Below are 16,998 nucleotides of genomic sequence, written 5' to 3' on the forward strand. Positions count from 1 at the left end.
GCCACCATCCCTGTGAGTGCAGGGAATCGCTATGGGGTCAATAATAATATTAATGAGGTGGGTCTTTGCGACCCCATAGCGACTCGCAGAAGGTGTCTGAGACACCATTCTGCATATGGTTTTGCGACTCGGAAATTGCGAGTCACTCCGAGTCGCAATTTTCGAGTTGCAAAACCTAGTTTTGCTACATCTGGCCCAAGGTTCCTAAAATGACAAATGTGTATGCTGGTATCATCACCTACAAGCAATTCACTGAGTATGTAACAAATGAAGGACACATACATGGTTCACTCACCATATATGGCAGGTATGGCTGAAAAGCAAGTCTAGGGCAATATCGCTAGCTGGGAGTACCAGAAGAACTCATTGGTGTGGTCCAGAGGTAGCTCACCTCATTAGTGATGGCCACTGGTCAGTTTTGCAGGATAGAGTTCCAATTGTGGCTGTTGTCAGATGTGCCCCAGTTCCCAACATTCCTTCTACAGGACCAATCCTGACAGCTGAAGTACAAGACCTACCTGTCCAATACAATCTATACATAGTCATCATGAGTGGTGGGTACTCTGGATGGCAGATGCATGGAGTAGTAGATGTGATGTTGCAGTCAATGTGACAGCTCTGTTGTCAATAGGGATCACACGTGGTAAATTAGGCTTTTATAGCAGGACGGATTCCAAAGGCCATTTCCCTATTTGGGCCAGTAAACACATGGGGAAAATCCTGAGACTCACACTAATTACATAAATTGTTTGCAATGATAGTAGGATATTTATTTAAAAAATGATCTACTCAAAAACTACTAAAACCTACCCTTTTCTAAACTAACCTCTAATAACTATACTTATCATACAACAAAATCTATCTAACCTGTGCTAAATTTAACGTACACATAAAACACCAAACTCTACACATTGGTCCCCACCCCCTTAAGAAACTATAAACAAGTAGGACAACAATTACTATAACTACACATGTACTAACTAATCCTATGGCCTAAACAAATAAATATGTTTTTGAAATTTGTTTTAGAATTTTCTTTTTTTAAATTTTTTGGTTTCTCATAAAAACACATATAAACCTTAACATGACGCCCCTCCCCCAACAACCCACCAATAAAAACTTAAGAAAAGAAACCCCCCAACTACACTTATCCTAACTAATGGCTACACTAAACTAACCTACCACTAACTACATAAATCCCAAACTAAAATATGGTACAACTTTAAAAGGGAGAGGAAGGAACTCGGAGGTTGTCCATCACAGCCTAAGTTCATTTGTGTGACTTGTTGACCTTCTTTTTAATATACTTGAGGAGTTTGCGGTCCTTTGCCAGTGCCTCCTCCACCCTGTCCAAATGCTGGAGTATCAGGTTGATGTCCCGATGTACGTCTGTTCCATTTGTGATGTCCAGCAGCTAGTGATGGCAAAATTGGTGTGGGGGTGGCACTAGAGCTGCAGATGTGGCTGGGGCGGGTGAATTTAGGAGCCCCTGCATTGTAGATGTTCCTGTTCCATCCTTTGTCTTGAGTGGGTCCCCCATGTGGGAATGCACACCAGTCTCCAAATACTTTCTCGGAACAGAAATGGTGTGCCATGCGGAGGTAACCTGCGTGCACCTCCAGGATGTGGCAGTAGCGTTCTGACCTCCTGTTGATCTAACGCCTTTCCTCCTTGGTCATGTTGGCAGCTGCAAAATTAGGACAAGCAAACATCAAACATCAGTATCAGCATTGAATGGAGTATGAACAGATTTGTAACTTGCCCTGCTACAGCTTATTACACGTACAGTCCTACACACATGCCTCAAACGAATTGTATTGCACCTCATCTGCTTCTATAACCAGCCATACATCACCAGTATTGTGTACATGTCAGTGGAATGATGTGAATCCAGTGTCAATCAAGATGGGCTACAGCTGATAGGAACTAACAATGGACCACTCAACATCACTGTCATCTACACTTTGAGCATCATGTGTCTCAACAAGTTTGATTTTCTGTCTGTCTGAGCTGAAGGGGGGTTGGGAATACAATCCATCAGCTCAACACCCCTAGTGATGCCCCAAGGCCTGAGTGCTCATCATGGAGTGTAGGAGTGGGCCAATTGTTAGAGGGGGTGCCAACTACAAAGCTGGCATTCTATATTGTAGTACATCTACATTCATGTGTTCAGGTGTAAAACCTGCCCTGAACCTACATAACTGGGGTCTAGCTGCATTTCCCATGCTGTGGCCACATGTACAACTGATTCTACTTTAATATGAGAAAGGTTGGGCAAACCCTGACCTGCACAATCACTGTTGTCAAGACATTACAGCACTGGAGCCCCCTACCCTGTGCCATGTAGTGCTACGTGTGTTCAATTGCATGCACATGGTGGCTATATGGATGCTCAGAAGGCCACAGCAATTATGTCATAGCTTTGTGCGCTGAAACTGTATCCGGGAGCATCTCACATCATCAGCAGATGCATGTCAGATATCCTCACAGCACTACCTACACACACAGCATTGCCTTCTTAAGCATCTGTGATGTGACCTATATCAGTCACAATTTACATGGTGGCTGCACCATATTGTTTACACCGCTGACATCTGGTGTTAGGAGATTATTAGACTTTGACCTGAAACATCTTGAGTGGAGTTGTCCACACATTGTGTACACAGTTGGGACATTATGGCTCATTGCTGTACCACTACCTCATCATCCCTGGAGGATACTGCGCCACCTGTGGTGTGTGTATGTTTCCACCAGAATCCCCCTAGAGAGTAATGCAGTTGGAACCCAAAATCTGTGCCATCTTGTCATCAAGTGTGAGATATGTGTGGCACACATTGGAGATCATGGTGCTGTGACAAGGTTGTTAACAACAGGAATGCTATGTACATATACAGCTGGCCTGTGACCTATGATGTCAAATATCCATACATATGTGGTCAGACATTACTAATCCTTTAACACACAATCCCATGCCAGCACACGTTTCCTTTAGAAATACATGCAAGCCAATCTCATTGCACAACCCTACAACATACATGATGGGAATGTGACGGAGCACCATGCTGACTGACAACTGGCATCACAGCACTCCGACAAATTCACAATGCAGGGATGCACCCTATTGAATAGGAGAGGACACATCACTGTGTTGTCACCTACGCAGATGCTAATCTTGCTTACAGTCCTCGACCTAGCCACCCTTACCCCATGGTGCTTAGCTGGCTGCCTTGAAGGGGAGGTAGTCATTGTGCATGGAGGGTCACCTTCCTACACAAACAAAATCTACAAACGGATTTTGCACTTTCGATATGTGCTGCCAAATGCAGCACCCATTGAAAGAGCAAAGTGGAATTCACAGCAACATATATGTTAGCTCGTTGTGGCCTGACAAAGCCACACCTTGGTGTGTTTTCAGGATTTGCTACAGCCTCTAGTGTAAGGAAATATGTGTGTCTGGGGCACCGTCTAATTGGTATGGGTGTTGCTATGGCACAGCCACTGCAACACCCATTGCATGCTCCTTCCACTCAAAGTACTGCATGTGAAGGGGCCGCATTGACAAGTTATTGTGAAGCCACAAGATTTGTACTAAGCCCACCATGTATACACGGTGCAGGGCATAGTGTCCCTGGAGCCTCTCAAATATAGAAGCTCTGGTGGTGCTTGGGCCTCTTACACATGCCTTATGATGTCACCATCAATCCTCCTAAGATTTCTTATCATTGGTCCAGCAAACTACATCACTCACTGCATTCCACTTTTCTGACTGACTCATACCAAACCCTGGAGTAGCTAACAGGAGCCACAATATGGCACTTACTGGATGCATCAGGGTCTTCAAATCTCACCACCTCTCCGATGGTGTAAGGGGCAGGTCCACCTGTAAGACATGAATGTAGAACATTGCTTAGTGTAAATCCTAGTTAATGCAAATAGACAACATAGTTCAGTGTATTAGGCTGACTCTGATACACAATGCACAGGTCAAATGGAACTGCCAGTAGTCTGGACCCAGTGCATGGTCAGGCTCCCTAACATGGCCTTGCATAATGACACCAAGAGGCCAATAGGACTACAGTATTGCAGCAACTATTGCATCTATACTGTTGTTGTGGGCCTTAGTGCACCCCTTACTCAGATACATGCATATGCGTAAACATTAGTAAGTCACAGCATGCTGGCAGTGTGGGCCAACATCATGTTTACATGTGAAGGCAAATGATGCAATCAGCAGGAGATGCTACAGATCACGGAAACTCCTGCTGAGTACATAGGGGCCCTTCTCAAACATGTCTATGCACAAATTTCACACCATCACTCAGCAGCCCTACAGAGTGTTTCAAATTCATACTTCGGAACATTTGTTGTGACACAGAGGTCTGCCCTCCCTAACTAATTTTTACACACCCTTTCATGGCTGTTTAATGGCACAAGCGTCATTTCTAGCTGTATAATTAGAAAGTTAAACTGCACATGCATCACTACACTTGGGGCCATAGATATGGAAGTGACGCAGCACCTAGTGCTGGGCTTGTTGAAGTGCGGGCCTTAGTGCACTCCTGAAACCACTATGTGTGCGCTGTCTCCAATCGGCTGCGCACCTTGCTGGTAGTTAGGGGGTGTAGGGTCAAAATTGTTTGGCAGTAGTCTGGCGGTTTGCAGGATTAGCATCATTATTTATTTTCCTTGAGTCCTGTTAAGAACCCACGGGCCCATTGATCATGATGGGAGCTTATGTTTAACAGCAGCAAAGAGCAGGCATTAGGAAATCAGCCACAAATGGGGTGCAGCAGTCTCATTGACTTTGCACCAGAACGGCCCCCTTGCATACACTGTGGCTGGCACAGCCATGATGTGTGTCAAGCCTTGCAAAAGTGGTGTAATGCATGCATTGCGTCACTTTGCACAGACTACATGGGGTAAATGGCAGGTTAGAGCCGCCTTACCGTCAATCACATGACACTATGGCAGCACCAAGATTGCACTAGGGGCACTTACATATGCCCCTTCGTGATGGGTATGCAGGGTTCATCATACATGTGTACTGCATTGTCTAAATTGTACAACATTTGATTTGTAGGCCTCAAGTGGGACAGAAACTCCTTATACAAGTTGCATACGACAGGTTCACAACCATTACAAGCAGCACCCAGACTTATTTGCAACTGTCAGTCAAATGCTAAATTCACCCGATTGTATGGCAATGGGAGACTTGCCAACAGTTCTGACAATTTTGATTCCCAAATGATCCAGCAGATCCTGCTCCCTTGCCACCAGATCTGCCCACAGATGCTTGAGCTGGTGCTCATTGCATCCGGACTTTAATATACTCGCCAGATGATAAACGGCCTTGCCCCACTGCAGCCGCCTTGCCTGTGTGGGGTAGCCCAGGATCACACGGCCACCCAGTTGCAGCATGAGGGGCAGTAAATGGGCCACCAACCGGATGAAACCCCCCCAGTTCATCAGGAGACATTCTCCTCATCCTACCCTTCCCAGACCTTACAAAAGGGTCCAGGACGTCACCCAAAAAAATATAATAAAGGAAACTTAAACTCAACACCTACCCCAAACTCCCTAAACTACCCCAACAACTAAACAACCCCAGACAGACTCCGGACAACAGTACACCAGTAATACAAATAACAAGTAGATCGACAATTTATATAACCAGAAACACAGGACACAGCACAAGGGACACAACAAGACCTCCAAACACACAAAAAATTCAAAAGCACCTCCAAAACACAACAACACACAGTCAACAGGGAACAAAGTGTGAAGTGAAAGTGAAACTACACTTACTGTACCATGTTTGCAGACAGGAAATCCTTGTACATCACTTCCTGGGTGTGTGTGCCACATTTTAGCATCATGCGTGTATTTTTTTGACGCATGAGAGTCATGCATTGATTTTTCTTCCGGGTGCACTGAGGGTAGTGGTAATGTTGAATTGCCGCTTAAGGACCAGGCGTCCTTTTCGCAACATTGCGGTGTGGTGTTGATGCATTAGCGTCATTTTTTTTACGCATATAGAAATAGCGTAATTTTTGATTGTCATTGCGCTGTCATTGGTATGTGCAACCAATACGTGTTTTCAGGACTCAGCTGTAGGCACTCACTCATACTTTATGCAAATGTGCATGTTTCCTACACTGTGTCCACATGTATGTTGGCACATGAGTGCTATGTGTTAACATATGTGTATGACTAGTGAGTAGCCGGTGGAGTACATAGTTATGTTTGTGGGCAATACATGTCTACATACCTACAAACATATTTTTTTAGGCCCTGTGTCATACACATGCTACATTTTGTACTCAGAATGTGCAGTGGACCGGGACTGCATTCACATCACATATCCCCAGTCAAGTTGAGTGTGCATGTATGTCTACTCACTGGTTACTTCTAGTCATTAACGAGTTATAGGACAGCTACACATGTGCCATGTATTTTTTTATGCATCTTAGATGCTGCAGATGTTATGGACACGTGTGTTGGTGAAGAATGCTATATGCCATGTGCCTGTATGGACATGTGTGTTGGTGAAGAATGCTATATGACACGTGCCTGTATGTACATGTGTTGTGTCATTTGTGTCATACCTCATGACATTTCTGTGTCAAGGAGATGTGCAGGCTTGCATTGACATCTTCCTGCATAGACAGAAGTCGTCCTTTTAACTATTGCCCGTGTAGTCACATCACTGGCACATATGTACTGTATTTCAGTAAACAATTAATAGGTACATTCATATTCACACAGGTTTTATGACATCTATGCCATTATGCTGCTGCTAGGTTAGCTTTTGCATTGAATCCATTCAAATTACCATAGCTGGCCCATTATGGTGGTACATGTGTGAAGAGATATTTGGGATATGTGTGCCTGCCTCCATATGTGTTTTCTGATATGTCAACATCATGTCATCCATGACTGCCACTTACAATGCTGTACCACTGTGTTGCAGTGTTGCAGTGAATCATAGATGACAGGCCTACCAATCTACATCAATTTGTGAGTCTGTGTGGCAACACAAACCCATGGTTGCATGTGAAGGTGCAGGTTAATGGTGGTCCACTTCACTCTGCCCACTGTGCACGTGCATCAAGCATCTGACATTATCATACATTGATGTTGTCAGAGCAGTGGTGTGTGGGTTTATTGAGCTGGTATCTCTACCATTTATGGTAGCTAATTTCCAGTCTGTGCACACTCCCTAGTAGGTGGAGACATGCACAAATGTGGACATACAGACCTGGTTGTGATTAATTCGAATGCAGTATGAGATGTCAGCCTTTCCCTCTCAGGTACAGAGGTCATGTGCTTACACTTGTAGGACATATATGGATGTTTGGGAGTCCATGTTCAGCCTGCTTAGGGGTTGCATGGCTGTTGTGATGTAAAGCTTGGACAAATGAAATGGTTCAGATGGAATTGTATGTGACTGTCACCTGTTTTGGTACCATGCGAAGGGCAATTACCATGGTATGGTGGTGGCAAACATGTCTGGGTCATGTAGTAACATTCCCACCCTCTCTTTGCATCAGTTATAGTTTGACATGTAGACACTGGTGTCTTACAGTGTCTGTTTTGTTGTTTGTCTGGTCATTATCCCTTTTATCTGCCATGACTGGTGAGATATGTTTGTGTTCTCCATTGCTCCCAGTCTTTTGTCTGCTAGCACCTTGTATACATCTTCTACAGCAACATTGTCAGGTGATATTAGGACCTGATACTACATGTGACTTGTGTAATGTAGAAATATTCCCTTCTCCTACAACTGTCAACTCAGTAGTCAATGTCCCATTGGTGATATTAGTGAGACGGAATGAGTGCCAGAACCAAATGACATTGCATATGCCACAGCACTTGAGTAGTCTCCACGTGACATGGCATGTTGCATCTGCATGCATTTGTGGGTATCTCAGAGCTGTCCATCCACATCTACCGTTGAACATGGCAAGGCAATTCTCCCAGCATGCCACAACCTAGCTGACTCTTACCATGACTGACTGATGTTGAGGTGTATAATCTCCTTAGGGCTGTATTCATCCTTTGCCAGATGCCAACGATATCGCTGTGTTTACTCTCACTCAGTGTGATGTGGGTCCCTGACTGTATAGGAGAATGCTGCACATGTTTACACATGCCACACATGATTGTGATATTGGAGGCCATTACATGAATGAGCAATTTAGTTACATTTGGTACCATGTAATGTATCTGTCATGTAAGTGAAAATGAATGGTTTGTATTGCTATGTGCTGGGTAATGTTGTTATACGGGACATACTGTGTAGACATGCAGACACAGGTCAATCATTGTGGATAATGGCATACATGTTACTACCTAGGATGGACACCCATATATTAGTCTACAAGTATTTCTCATTATTAGCAGTGGGCATGAGTGAATGCAGCCTATTTGTGTGATAGCTGTGCATCCTATGTAGATGGATGTGTAACACACTCTGCCTACATTCCAGCCAGACTATCATTTGGCACATACATTGTCCCATTGAGAATCATAGACCATAGAATCTGTAAGGTGTTTGTATATGGATTCAACACCCCTAGCTGCTTTATGTCACTGCCAAGCCTTGACCATTCCCCAGTCAATGTGTATGTGACATACATGATTTACAGTCCTCCATGTGTCAGCGATCAGGCCTATTGCAGTGCCAGTACTTTTTCCCATGGACACACTGTGTAGGCTCAGCTTCCAACATTGACTAATTACCATGGGCAATTACTGAACAAGCAACGTTACCCATGATGTTCCACCTCCTTTACACACATGTACGGTGCAGGCCAAGTTACTCCTACACAGAGTTGTGACAGTGTTCATTTCTGACATTACTTAACCTCCATTTCCTGACAGCCCCTACCTTATGTGTGCCCCCCCTTGCATGCTACCTATCAGGGATGGTGTTGTATTGGTGAATGGCCCATGAAATTGCACATTGCCCACATGATGTAACAATATATGAAGTGGGACATGGATCTTGGCCTTCAAAAGTCACATGCCAGGGCTTTGGACATCGCTGATATGTGAGATAGAGTCTGTAGAACCCCCTACTTCACCAAAGATGTGTGTACCATACTTGTTGTGTCTGTGTTTCTGACACACTCCCTTGGGTAAGAGTCATATTCCAAAGGTATATGTATTGAACAAAGAGTAGACCAAGGATTATGTTTGATAACAAAATTTATTTGAGGTATTTACAGAGTACCTTTTTGGTTGACTATGTATAAAAGTTGTCAACAATTGTCTGTCTCCTATGGACTCCTGCCGTTGTGCTTGGTTGGTGTCCCTCACGGTCCTCAGCTCCGTCATCCTCCTCATTGTGGACATCTACTTGCCCATCCCAGGGGATATTGTTTCTGACATACATGTTATGTAGGATGGCACATACCAGTATGATCTTGCATACCAGCGGGGGAGCATACAGGAGGCTTCCTCCTGTCATGTCCAGGCACCTGAACCGGGGTTTGAGAAGGCCAAAGCTCCTCTCCACCACATTGCGTGTTTTCTAGTGTGCTTCATTGTAGGCACGCTGTTCACTGGTATCTAGATTTGCAACTGGGTTCATGACCCATGGCTCTATACCATAACTTTGGTTAGCTGCAAAAATAAGAGAGAGAAAGTTAGTGAAGAGTTGAGAGGGACCATGAATATTCCATGGCAGAAGTTGGTTGCAGTTTGGGCGGTGACTCAGAGGTGTTTGTGGTGTTGTGTATGTTCCAGGTCTTGTAATATAGTTCAATTTGACTATGTTGATGTACGTGTCATTCTTGGGTACTGACTCAAGGACCTGTATATGACCATCTGGATTCCAATGCGTGTGCTCATCGTGTATGTAACATGTTTTATGTAGTTCATTTTAGTAGCAGGGTCCTCATATTAGATGGAGGTTAACACCTCCTTGCAGCACAATGGTGTCAGATGTGGGGCCAGCATAGTTACCCTACAAAGCTAGCTTATTCCATTGATGTAGGCATGTGGCATTACGATTGCAGTGCAACACTTAGGGGGCTTTAGTGGCAGATGATGGTTGTGTCAACCATCTCGGCACTCATTACAAATCTGGTGGTCTCAAGCAGGCCAGGCTCACAGTGGCAGTTGGACTGCTGCAGTCGTGGAAGTATGACCCCCACAATATGAGCGTGGTGGATCCATCACAGTTGGACCACCAACATTGCCAGGTTACCACCCGCCAGCTGCTTGGCAGTACCAGCGGGCTTAATCATCCAGTGAAAGCAGTGCAGCCCTCCGGATTTGGACTCCCAAATCTGCCAGGCATTGCCTTGCTGTAATGTCTGGGGCAATCTGGTTCAGTAGGAGTAGAATGGACTCCTGGTTGAGACAGTAAGTCCTGATGATGTTTTGCTTCATCAGGCCAAGGCGTGTTGCCTTTATGGATGGCATTGTGGTATTTGGGGTTGCTGTTGTAGAGGAGGAGGGAGTAGCTGTCGTTGTGGACGTCTGCAATGCATGCCTAGCTGGAGCAGTACGACTTCCATGTTGTCCTGGAGATAGCAAATGTTCCTTCTGTGAATTTTCCTTATATAGTGGTGTATGTGCCTCATATTAAAACCTGGTCAGATCCAGATGCTAAAATGTGATGCAAAACAGGGTTAACGTCATTTATTGGGTCCGCCTCCCACCCGTGCATCATTAGAGTAATTTTTTGGACAGGAACGCTTACCGTGCATCTCATTAACCCAAAGTGGTTTCATGCATTAAAAAAATTATGTTAACTCATATTTTGATGCTAGATACGAGCCATGTGGACCCAAAAGGAATGAGAAAGCCTTTTTTCCATCATGCTACAAACACCAGGCATTCTCCAGTCTCAGTAAGGGCAATCCAGTCTGAAAATAAGTGTGATCTTCATGCAGGGAGGGCATTTGTGGGTCACGAATCCTGTAGGGATTCCATTGGCACATTAAAATGTTTCCCAATTATCAGTTTTTTCTTCCACTCCAGGATAGGAGGATAATCAGTTCCCTCAGTGTTCCCACGAGTACAGCTGGGAAAATGTAGGCAGACATTACGGACCAATATTGTATATGTACCATGCCTCTGAGTAAGACATATTGACCAATGTTCTCTATTGCACCGTGGTGGTTAGTCATACGGAAGGATTTATGAAGGGGCATGGCAGCACCCCCACCCCCAACCGGGAATTCAACGTGAAACCCACGTAGTATATTGTGTTAAAGATATGCCTGTCTAATAACTTGCAGTTTGTCTCTAATAAATGAGCTTCCTGTAGAACTGGAACTACTTTTTTTTTATTTTTATATATTTTTATTTGGGCATAATGGAATACAAAAATACATCACATAAAACAGGCTCGTTATAGAATTCACAATCGCTCATACTTGATGCCATATTTACAACATTATATTGGCATTACACCATAAAAATAAACCATTGCTGCATATAAGACCACCATTTTAGAAAACCAGCGAACAAAGTGCAAATTAAGTCTAGATAAAGTCCTTTCCGGGTTACAGATGTCAACGCTAAAGAACACCTGAAGCAGCGGTAGCCCTAGCGGTTGTAGTATAATGAAAAGCGATAAAGTGCAAAGGGGCCAAACTCAGTATATAATTCGCAGTCAATCATCCTTAAGAGCAAAGTGCAAATTGAAACAAGATAAAGGGCCAGATGTAGGAAGCACTTTGCGAGTCGCAAACGGCAAAATTTGCCGTTTGCGACTCGCAAATGCGTGTTTCCTATGCAGAAATGCATTTTGCGAGTCGTTACCGACTCGCAAAATGCATTTCCGAATCGCAAATAGGAAGGGGTGTTCCCTTCCTATTTGCGATTCGCAATGGTATGCAATTCCATTTGCGACCGCATATTTCCCCTTAGGGAAAACGGGCTACATTTAAAAAAACTGCTTTATTGAAAAGCAGGTCGCTAACATGGAGGCCTGCTGACTACAGCAGGCCTCCATGTTAGCGAGTGCCTATACTCGCTATGGGGCCGCAATTTGCGACCCACCTCATGAATATTCATGAGGTGGGTCATTGCGACCCCATAGCGAGTTGCAGTCGGTGTCTGAGACACCGTACTGCATATCAATTTGCGAGTTGCAAATTGCGAGTCGGAAGGACTCGCAATTTGCAACTCGCAAATTGCTTCCTTCCTACATCTGGCCCAAAGTGCTTTCAGAATTGCCAAAGTCAACATTCGCAATCCGGGCAATTTAAGGGCAACTGAAACATTAATGGCCTCAGCCAATGTAGTGTAAAACAAAGCAATAAAGTACAAACGAAACAGCTCAATTTCAATTTCGCTATCAATCATTCTAACAATTGTGTTCATGACACTACATTATAATTAGCTGTGAAATAAATCGCCAAAGCAGGCAGAACCGTTATTACAGAATAGCAGAGTGGAGTGGAAATTAGCACAATATAAAGTGCTTTCGAAGATGCAGATGTTGCCGTATACATTTTAGATAATCTAAATAAAATACCTAAAGCAGTGGTAACCCCATCCAATGTAGTACACTAAAGAATGATTAAGTGCAGTGTATCAGGACATAGAATTCAAAATCTTGCCAATGTGCTTTTACCAGCATAACCAGAAATGACAATAGAGAAGGAACATATGAGTTAATCACATTCAATAACATTGGTTTTAAAAATGTTGCCCCCCTGGAAAAAACACACACGTGGCCTTAAATCTCCTAAGAGCCCCTACTCCTTTGGCGTAGGCCTCTTCCTACAAACACTTGCGCACGCTTAATTTTATTGCACTATTGCTGATTGCTGGAACCACCCCTGTTTTCCAATACTGGAGAATCAACGACTGGGCCACCGAAATGTTGTTGATACCTCCTCAGGTTCCAAACCTCATGTGATGAACCAAACAAACTAGCATTGGCGACAGGGAGATCACAGTTTGAGTAGAGTGACTGATAGCTTGAAAAACGTCCCCCCAAAATTGCTGCAGGCTGGGGCAATCAAAAAAGGTATGCACCTATCCACCCTTGCCACTGGCCTTACACCTAAAGCAAAGATCTGGGAGAGAGGGATAGATTTTATATAGCCTGTGTGGCGTATAATAAGCTAACCATCTTGATAAAACCCCATTCTTTTAAAGTTTGCGTCTCTTAAAGACCTATGCCCTAATTCTGATGGAGACTGCCATTCTTTAGGATTAAACCTGCAGCTGGTTCCCTGATGCATTCTTTAAAGCAATTCTGGTATTATTTTCTGATTCATGGATTGGCAAAACAAATGATACTAGTTACCCACCCCTATTACCTTGGTACCATACATACACACCACCAAGGCACAGACATCCTCGTCCATTAACACATATTTGGACTTCGGGAAGCTGGTAATCTGATTTAAATTTGACCTATTTTATATTTTAATTACTAATGCTTTTTAATGTGTGTGTAGATATATATATATATATATATATATATATATATATATATATATATATATATATGTATCTAGTGTAGATAGATATATAATTAATCCCATAGCAAACCCCACAACTTGAAACTAAACTTTATTAAATCATTGAAAACAAAGTAAACAAAAAATAACACAGTAATACATTTTCATTAATTAATAAATAATTTAAAAAGGCTACTTGCTCACCACCCCATAGTAACCCCACAGCTAAAAATTATATTTTGAAACATAATACAAATATTAAAAAGTTCAATAAGCAAGCATTTTAAATGGATACAATAATTAACATACTAATAATTTACACATAATCAGTAAATAACTAATAAATAATTAAAAACCATCAATATAACCCCAATAAAACCAACAAGAAAAAATACATTTTAACTATAACAAGAAAAAGAACAATTTTATAATAAAATATTACATAAAAAACATGATACAATACAATAAAACACCATTATATTACACAATATTAAAGTATGCAATGGTTTGGACTCTGAATCTATAGTAAAGCAGCAAAAACAATATTCTGAGATTTTGGTCCACAGTCATTTTGTAGACATGATATTTTGACCTCAATAATATGGTTGGTAGTTTTGATTCACTATGCAGGTCGAATACTAATCACATTATTGTCCAGCAAAAGGGATAGTCATGCAAATTCCCTAACACACCTATAATTGTGAAAGCCAGACCAAATTCCCAAATAATATGTCCAATAATGCAAGGAGGACTTAAGCTCATAGAGGATCAAAGTTACACCCAGCTAGTCATTGGTATCATATCATAAATATCAGCAACCACAGAAAAATCATAGAAAATAATAGCCACATGCATAATAACAGTTAAATATGTATATGTACAGTAAATATAAATAAAGCAGAAACTGCACATTTAAAAACCTACACACACACACACATACTAGAAAATTCCTAGGTATTGGGGCGATACCACACCCCTAAAGATGCACAGAATGGAAGTAGGAGATTGTTTCATTAAGAGCTGCTCATACCATTGCTTCCCATGTCAAGTTACTGGATGCATTCCAATTCCCAGCTAATGGAAGATTCCGGAGGATCAGTGGGTTCAAAGATGGCATTGTGTAGGGAAGCTAATCCCAAATGTATCAGTACATGGGCATGCCCCTGTTGCTGCTGGACAAACAACAGGCAGTAGGGCTCTTCGATGCTTCAGCCAATTTTCCCTGGCTGTAAGACTTGAAGACTACAGATAACAATATGCAAATTGTATGCATTGCCTGGGGCTGTGTCTCACATGCCTTACAAGGTTGTTAGTTCCTCATCACCAGATGTGACACTACACCAACTTCCTCCTGCAACTTCCTCTTACTTTACAGACTACCACCTAGCAATGAAACATTCCTAGACACATTTCTAGACACAGTTTCAAGCCATATGGTACTATGCTCCAAACTATGCATCCTTGGTGACCTAAACATGTGGTTTGACAATCTCATTATGTCCAATTCAAGAACTGTCATCACTGGCCTAGACAAAATGAGCCTACATCAGTTTATCCAAAAACCCACATACATCACTGAACACATCCTAGATGTCATTATTACAAATCTAGAACTGGTTACCTTTTAAAAGATTACTCCAGTCACATGGTTAGACCACCATCTGGTACTTTCCAACACAAAACAACACAACTTACCATACCTAAGGCTTCCTTACATGCAATCACACATCGATTGTGGAACAAACTCAGTTTTGAATACTTAGAAACACAAATCTAGGCACAACAAATTCAGTTCAAAAACTCTATGAGTGGCTCCAGGAAGCTTTTGGTATCCTAATACCACTAAAACCAACAAAAAGGACAAAAGAAAACGGGCATCTTTGAAGAATACAGAACTAAAAATGATGAAACAACAAACTGCAAAACTACAATGCACCTGACTCAAAACAAAAAACATTCAAGAAAAGCTTCACCTACAGACAATTAACAGAATATACAGGTCAACAATCAAAACTGCTGAAAAAGGTACTATTCAAACAGAATTCAAATTCAAAATGCTAAATCTCCAAATATAGCATTTCATAAAATTCTCACTGAATTTCATAAACCTAAATGCACAGAATGAACCCAACCCATTCCTCAAGAATCTACTGACAAACTGCCACATCATTACACAACTAAAGCAGACATGTTGGACTGCTGACCCAGCGTCTGCCTTTCTTCAAACAACTGTCAGAAACTGAATTTATGGATCTTGCCAAAACAATCAGGCCAGTCAGCTGTCCTTCTGACCCTTGCCCATCCCAACTATTCAAGAGAATTATTTTAAGTACCTGTGCTGCCAAACCAGTCATAGCAATCATCAGTAATTTTTTACCAATTGGAGTGTTTCCAGAAGACCTAAAAAAGGCATGCATATGTTCACTAATAAAGAAAACAAACCAGGACCCACATGACTCAAACGATGGCAGACTAATTATAAATGGACTTTTCGTGGGCAAACCGAGTGAAAGAGAAGCATGCACCCAAATGTCACAATTCATTGAAGATAACGCCATATTTCCAACTTCCAGACAAGATTTCTTCCAGGGAGAGGCACAAAATCTTCCCTCTCCACCATTTGGGAGGAACTTAAAAACACAATAGACCAGAATGTTTCCTGCACTCCTTCTCTTGGACTTTTCAACTGCCTCTGAAGCAATTCATCATGACACTCTAATCAAAGACTCCACGAAGCTGGCAAAGAGGGAACTGCTCTCGACTGCATCACATCCTATTTTCAAAACAGAAAAAATGTCATCCATACTTTGTCATTCAAACCGTACTTCATAAAAACATGGGTCCCTCAAGGCCCTATCATCTCACACATGCTTTTCAACATCTGCATGAAGTCATGAGGGTCCTACATTAGTTAACGGTTGCCAGAAGATCAACCTTCACACTGCTTTGTTTACCCACAAACAATAAATAGAACTGGACCATTTTTCATCAAGAACAAAATCACCAAATACATACAAAGGAACCTCAGCTCATAAATGGCACCTCACCTCAAAAACCCAACATACAAGAAAATAAATTATGGAGGATACATCTTTCTCCCTTCAAGCAGCTGAACTATGAAATTCATTACACGCAAACATAAGATCCATAGATAACTATCTTGTCTTCAGAAGACTACTCAAGAGTTGGCTCTTTCCTACATGACCACCATACTCAAAACACAAATGGCCAGCATAAGCTTGTGTATGTAAACATGTATAATACATGTATGTAGGTCTCTGCATAGTGTATATAAAAGCTATTTGACTATGTTCTTAAGGATCTCTGTTTTTATTTTATTTTACCTATCACAATGTATGATAAGTTATGTAAGTTATTTGATTACATATGTATGGGTCTTAAAGCAATTGTAGTTATAAGTGCTCCAGGACTGAAATATTGGGGGAAATTATAAAATACAAATACATATATAAATCAATTCATGAATAAATAAACAAAAACATAAAATTACCCCCAAATATAATAAAAAGAAATTCTAAAATAAATAAATTAGCTTTATGTACAA

The sequence above is a fragment of the Pleurodeles waltl genome, chromosome 5, assembly GCF_031143425.1.
Source record: "Pleurodeles waltl isolate 20211129_DDA chromosome 5, aPleWal1.hap1.20221129, whole genome shotgun sequence".
NCBI classification, from domain to species: domain Eukaryota; kingdom Metazoa; phylum Chordata; class Amphibia; order Caudata; family Salamandridae; genus Pleurodeles; species Pleurodeles waltl.